Source organism: Peromyscus californicus, unplaced genomic scaffold (genome assembly GCF_007827085.1).
Source record: "Peromyscus californicus insignis strain IS unplaced genomic scaffold, ASM782708v3 Scaffold_12__1_contigs__length_115047231, whole genome shotgun sequence".
In the NCBI taxonomy this organism is placed as follows: Eukaryota; Metazoa; Chordata; class Mammalia; order Rodentia; family Cricetidae; genus Peromyscus; species Peromyscus californicus.
The window spans coordinates 108,349,934-108,357,622 of record NW_026294413.1 but is presented as its reverse complement, the minus strand read 5'-3'; positions in this window follow the sequence as shown (position 1 = coordinate 108,357,622).

Here is a 7,689-nt window from a genome sequence, read left to right as displayed (position 1 = left end):
GATTTCCAGAAGTTTGAACCAAAATTGAAATGTCAAAGCTTTCAATTGTGGTAAACAAGGTCACCTAAAAAGAGAGTGCAAACAGAGTGTTCCTAGAAACAATGTATTTTAAAGAAATAATTCCAACAGAATGCCTCTCCCTTCTGGATTATGTGAAGGTATGGCAATGGTAGACATTAGACTCACAAATGTAGATCAACAAGGGACAAGCAAGGTAATCCCTTGCCTTTGCCATCAGGAAACTCCCTGAGGGGCCTCTTGTAGACCCCCATGTCAAATTCAGTTCAGTCATTTCCTGTCATCATAGAGGAAACTCCTTCCCAGAGCAATTAAAGAATCTAATGCCCTTTGTAAAAAACGATACTGCTCTGGATGATAGAACAGCTTTAGAAAATAAAACAAAAATTTAAGGAGAAATCACAAATCAAAATTGGTAAAGATTAGATTTGAAAACTCCCCAAAGTTAGAGTCGGGGAAGGATTTGTTTTTATCTTTTCAGGAAAATAAAAACAACCATCTTAAGAATTGAAAGACCTTTTGACAAATAAGCATCCAAAGAAGAAGGAAGAACTATCAGGAAACAATTACCAAGAAAAGAAATAATCTGACCTAATACAATCTCTGAAGTCTCTAAAAAGATGATAGGATTCCACAATGATGATTCCACATGGACTATAATAATCATTAAGCTGACAAACACTACCCAAAGATCAGCTTTGACTACAAACTGCTCAGAACAATTTCAAGATGGCTAGCTGAGATCATCCAGCCTCACAGAATACTCTAGCCCAGACTTGAGACAAGCCCTGCACTTTTCCATTATGCAGAGATTGGACAACAAATGATACAGCTACCTCTCCCAGGACTTGACAATTAACCCCAAATTTCTCTCTTTGGGATCTCATAAAGATTTCTTTCCCTCCAGACAGCAGGAAGTAATTTTAAGAACACAATGCCCACTTTCCCAAGAGGTGGAGTGGGTGGTTTTTGGTTGTTCAATGAGTTATAGATAATTGTCATTGTTTAGGATGGTTGATTATAAGTTGTTATTGGTAATGGTCAGGAAAAAGCTAAACAAAGGAGATTAGGTTCAGGCTTCTTGTTTTTAAAAGAAAAAAGATGGATACAGATATGATAGGATAAAAGGATAGATTATGGAATCTACTGCAAAAGAAAAAAACAGGAATATAGATATAAAATAAAAAGGTAGATTATTGAATCTACTTTTAAAAAGAAACTACTAGTTTTAAACATTTTACATTGGATTGCATTTGTGTATATTGATACAAATTTGAGATTAATTTTGTTAGAATATACTTTTTATATATTTCTACTCTTGTTCAAGGTATTGTACTGATACAGCTCATTTAACAATGTAATGCAAATTTATAGTCCTTGAAAATTATTATTATCAAGTAATTAGGAAATAAAGAAATGAAAGTTAATAGTCATTACAATCAAACTTGTAGTCATGTTAGGTATGTTTTCAAGGTCAAACAGAGATATATTTTAGATAGATTGTCTTCAAACACTTCAGAGATCTATAGAATATAGATTATAATATAAAATATTCAAGAGAAAGTAGGAAGTAGTCTTGAATGCATTGGCACAGGAGACCACTTCCTAAGTATAATACCAGTAGCACAGGCACTGAGAGCAACAACTAATAAATGGGACCTCCTGAAACTGAGAAGCTTTTGTAGAACAAAGGACATGGACAATAAAGCAAAATGACAACCTACAGAATGCAAAAAAATCTTCACCAACCCCACATCTGACAAAGGGCTGATCTCCAAAATATATAAAGAACTCAAAAAGCTAGACTTCAAAATACTGAACAATCCAATTAAAAAATGGGCTACAGAGCTTAACAGAAGAATCTCAAATGGCTGGAAGACATTTAAGAATTTAAGGAATTGTTGGCCGGGTGGTGGTGGTGCACGCCTTTAATCCCCACACTCGGGAGGCAGAGGCAGGTGGATCTCTGTGAGTTCGAGGCCAGCCTGGACTACAGAGTGAGTTCCAGGAAAGGCGCAAAGCTACACAGAGAAACCCTGTCTCAAAAAACCAAAAAAAAAAAAAAAAAAAAGAATTTAAGGAATTGTTCAACATCCTTAGTCATCAGGGAAATGCAAATCAAAACAACTCTGAGATACCATCTTACACCTGTCAGAATGGCTAAGATCAAAAACATTGAAGACAGCTTATGTTGGAGAGGATGTGGAGCAGGGGAACAGTGGTTTGGCTTGAACTGTTTGGGGGGCACCCAGGCAGGGGGATAGGGATCCATCCCTGGTACATGGGCAGGCTTTTGGGAGCCCAGTGACTGTGGTGTGATGCCTTGTGCAGCCTTGGTGCAGTGGGGAGGGGTTGGACCTGCCTAGGCTCAGTGCGCCGGGCTCTGTTGACTCCCTATAGGAGACCTTGATTTGGGGGATGTGGGGATGTAGGGTGGCTAGGGAGAGAGGGCAAGAGGGTGGGAGGAGGGAGGAGGGGGGATCTTTGGGTGATATGTAGAGTGAGTAGAAATTTCTTAATAAAGAAAAATGGAAAAAAGAAATAAAATCAATACAGAAAAATAAAAAATCAAAAATAAATAAAACATTTAAGATGTTTTAAAAACATAGATTCTTTTTTTTATGATAGTGAGACATGTCTGCTTCTGGCAGTATCAGTCTACTTCAGAGAAGATGATGGACACTGTAGAAACTCATTATGGAGTTTACTTTCTTTGTGGCAAAAGTTAGCCACTGAGCAAGAAAGTGCCCTTTCCCTTGACTGCTGACAGTATGCTGTCCAAATGGGAAAAGCAGGACACAAAAGAAAGAACTGCCAAACTTTGCCAAGATAAGGTAGGATAGCACTGTAGAAAATCCTGCTTCACAGATGAGTCTGTCAGACATGCTTGGCCTGTAGACCAAAGATGGATGTCCCAACATTGCAGAGGAACCTTGGATGACTGTCCAGGTAGCCAGCTGTTTCTGTCACTTCTCACATTTTTTGGAAGTCACTTGCTTGCACTTCCTGCTTACTCAGTTAATATTATTTCCTTCTTGGGTCTCTGAGGGAGTTGAAGACTAGATAGTTATAGTTTTCCTTGTTAACAAATTCAGAAAAGAAACTAAAGAGGTGTAAAGTTTATAAGTTTGAAAGACATCAAAAGATAGTTTTCCATTGATAATATAAGATAGGATAGAAAGTGAATTAGGTACAATACTTTGTGCTGTGGGCCAGAGAAATACGATGTAGGAATTCAAGGACTTTTTCCAGAGGAAGACAAGTGTCAAAGAATATTGGTGTTTTTTAGATTTTGTATATATCAGCTGTTTCCTGCAATGAATTTTATGTTTGCTATTTTAGTTTCCCCAATTGATTCTTATTTCTTAGAACTTTTTACAGTGTGTTTGATCATTTATTGGGCAAAATTTTTCCCCATACAATTAAGGTATTTGGATACTTCCCCCAACTGTATTGACAACAATCATATAGCTTCCCTTTTTAGCATTAGACTCAGATAGCTGTCTTCTGTAATTATCTGGGGCCAGGGTCATCTCCAGACAAATGCATTTTGTCTAAGATTTTTCTCAATTCCAAGGAATTACTGCAGACAGATAAACATTCCAGATCATTTGTTAGTCTCTTAAAATAAGGTAAATATCCATACAGAGACAAATGTCAAGGTCAGGTGGATGTTAGGTATAATGTTTTATTTCTTGTTCAAATTAAATTTAACCCTCCTTTCTCTCATAGCCTTAATAGTATCTCTAGACTTCCCCTTTAACAATTAACTCAGAACAAAAGGGCTTTTTTACATACTAGGTGCATCAAGCTATGGTGCAGGCTTCCTATCCACTGAACAGACTTGCCCCATCTAAGCAGAAAGTTGTGGAGCCAGAGAATTGCAGATTGTATGTGTATTTAAACTGGACTGGGGAGAGAGGAAGAGAACAAAGATGGAAGGAACTTAAATAGAACAATTGGAAGACAGGAGAGAAAGGGGCGGAGAGGAGCTAAGTATGAGAACAGAATTAAAATTGTATATAGAGAGAACTGACTCAGAAAAATAAAATGAACAGACTAAAGATTTCATGTATATAGATTTATTCAAGAATCCCTCAGCTTAATTAATCTGCCACTGGTAGCATCTTTTCTGGAACTCTGGGAGAAGACCATAGAGAGGCTGGACCCCAGTAGTCTTCATTACCTTTGGACTCACCAAAATAGAATAAATAATGGAGTAATTTCTCTGAATTTGCCAAATGTTAATGGACTGGACATTATTAATGTAATTCTTGTCTGTGTATATTATGTATACTTATTATACTTGTTGTATACAGTTTTTCTTATATTAATTATAACCTTTTATTATTTTAGACAAAAGGGGGAAATGTGGTGATATATTTGTAATCTAAGAAATAATGCTTGCCTGAAGATCAGAAGACTGTGTCAGCCATACAGTTAGCCATAGAGGTTAGGCAGTAGTGGCACACACCTTTAAGTCTAGCACTTGGGAGGCAGAGGCAGAGATCTATCTGGATTTCTATGAGTTAAAAGCCACACTGGGATACATGAGATTAATTCAGTCTAAAAGAGGAACAGCCAGGCAGTGGTGGCATACGCCTTTAATTCCAGCACTTGGGAAAACACATCTTTAATCCCAGCACTAGGAAGGTTGAGACAGGAAGTGATATGGCTCGGCAGAGAAAGGAATATAAGGTGGGAGGGGACAGGAACTCTTGTTATTTCAGGCTGAGGAGTTGGTGAGGTAAGAGGTGGTGACTGTGACATTCTCTACTTCTCTGATCATTCAGCTTTCACCCTGATATCTGGCTCCAGGTTTTTATTAAGATCAATTAGGATTCAAGCAACATTAAAATTTATATCTGCACTAATATGAGTATAGATTGTGTGTTTTATAAAAGTCAGCCAAAGATGATTTTTGTTATGTGCTCCAGCAAGTAAAATATGCATCACGTGTCTTATAGTTCTTCTAGGTTTGCTTTTTTATGGCTGTTGACAGGATTACAGGGGGTCGTCCTTGATAAACCTGATTTCCTTTAACCTAGAATGAATCTACAGCCTCTCCTTTCCTGTGGAAATAAAAGCAAAATCTCTCCCCCAAAGTAACACATCTTTTGAGTTAAATTTTACAGTCAAGACATTTTTTTAATATGTAGGTTGGACTAATACAGCAACATTTATAATCAAATGCCTCTTAACAGCTGTTGCTCTTTCTTCAGCAGGCAAACAATTCAAAGACAACACAGTAACATACAGTATCCAGACTCTATGTGTATTCTCCATCTTTATGTGGCTTTTTATATTTTTTAATCTCTCTATTCATTTTTTAAGGAATTTATTATTTTAAAACTATATTTTTCATCTAAGACTGTATATAATCTCTTCTCTCTCCCAAGTCTATGTATATTTTAAAACCCATTGTAAATCATTTTGAGTTTTTTTCTTCCAATCTGAATCTGGCTTTACTGTAGATCTCTAACTTTTTCTGACCACATGAGTCTTTAAACTGCTAAGTGGCATGCCTAGGACCTCTGCTCCAACCCCAACACCTGGTTCTACCCTACCTGGTTCTGTAAGAGCTCACCTTCATGGTAAAGGCACTGGCAAGAGCCATGTTCACCACCCCAACTCTGAGGAGCTTCTGGGTCCATGCTGCCACTGAGCAGCACACTGCCTGCTGCTAACAAACCCCATCCAAGTGTTCAGTACCAGGGCCTCTCAAAAGAGCCTTGTCATTTTTGCCACTAGTACTGAGCTAGTAAGCTGTCTCTTAAAAGAGCCATGCCTATGCTCACTGCCAGCAAAAGAGCCCACCTGAGAAAAGGCAGCTACCGAGAAGCCATGCTTGACTCCATTCTTGTGTACCTGGAATCTTTTTTTAAGCTTTGTCTGGTTTTGTGTGGAAATTTTGGCCCCATGGTGGAACGCCATGTGTAATCAGACATTTCTTTCCTGCCCTCCTGCTCCCAAATACCTGGCAGCCACTTCCCAAATAACTGGCTCAACTCAGAGGCTTATATAAATTATAAATGCTTGGCCAATAGCTCAGGCTTATTATTAACCAGCTCTTACACTTTAAGTTAACTCATATTTCTTATTTGTGCCCTGCCATATGATGGTACATTTATTAGCATGGTATGTTCATCTCCTGCTCTATCTGCATCTAAGCTGGCTATTCCAGACTCTGCCCTTCTTCCCAGTATTGTTACTTTGGCTCTTCCACCTAACTATCCTGTTCAGCTTTTGGCCAGTCAGCTTCTTTGTTAAACCAATCACAGTGACAAATCTTCACAGTGTACAAAAGGGTTATTCCACAGCACAGGTCTAATCATTTAATTCCCTTAACAGTTTTTGGAAATCATTTAGAGCTTTTAAGGTGTCCTTCCTAAATTCCACCCTTTGAGGAATGATCAGTGTAGATTTTATCAGCTTTCCTAAATATAAGACTCGGGTAGTATGTTGAATTTTTCTCAGGAGCTATAATCAATCCATAATGTGTGGTGATATTGTGTTCCCCAAAATATTGTGCACCCTAATAAACTTATCTGGGATCAGAGAACAGAACAGCCACTAGATAGAGAGGCCAGAAAATGGTGGCACACACGCCTTTAATCCTAGCATTTCAGAGGCAGAGATCCGTCTGGATTTCTGTGAGTTCAAAGCCATACTGAAAACAGCTAGGCATGGTAACAAGAGCCTTTAATCTCAGTAAGTGATGGCAGTAAGCAGAAAGGTATATAAGGTGTGAGGATCAGGAACTAACCTGGTTAAGCTTTTAGGCTTCTAGCAGGAGTTCAGCTGAGAGGCATCCAGTCTGAGGAAACAGGATCACCTGAGGAACTGGCAAGGTAAGGAAGCTATGGCTTGTTCTGCTTCTCTGATCTTCCAGCATTCACCTCAATACCTGGCTCCAGGTTTGATTTTATTAATAAGACCTTCTAAGATTCATGCTACAATAATGAGTTAATCTATTTTTTTTACTTTAGCAAACAATTCTTTTAATGTTTTATTATTTTTAGCAGAAAGAAGACTATAACCCATATAATGTATAATAAAAGCAAGAGGAAATAACTCTCTTTAAAGCAGCAGCAGCAGCCGATTTTTGACACAATGTTGGGCAATTTGACATTCCCTGAGGCAAAATTTTCCAATGACATCTTTTCATTTGTTCATATAAGTTAAGAGAAGGTACACTGAGGGCAAATCTTTTTACAGTTTTTAGGATGTAAAGATCTAGTATTGAAACAATCCTTTATATTAAGCACTACAAGAGGCCACACTGTAGGAATAGTAACAGGTGTTAGAAAGCCTGGGTAAAGGTTCCATCAATTCCATGGTGGCATTTGCTTGATGCAGAGCCTGTACCAGTGGCCATTTTTCTGACTTTTTCTTTGTTGTATGACTGCCAATAATTGAGGTACCATTTTCCCTTAGAGAGTTGCAGCCAGAGATAATCCAATATAAGTTTATGAAGGCCCAGTATCAGTACAGAGGCTGATGTAGTCATTAATAGCTCTCTTCTTTCAATAGGTATACATGACAGTCTGGCATGCAGCGTTAGCAGTCTCTTATGAATGTTGACAATAGTCACCCCTGCCTCTCCATCAACCATCAGGTGACTGACCGCCTACAAAAGATGAGAAACAAAATCTTGATATGGCTCATTAG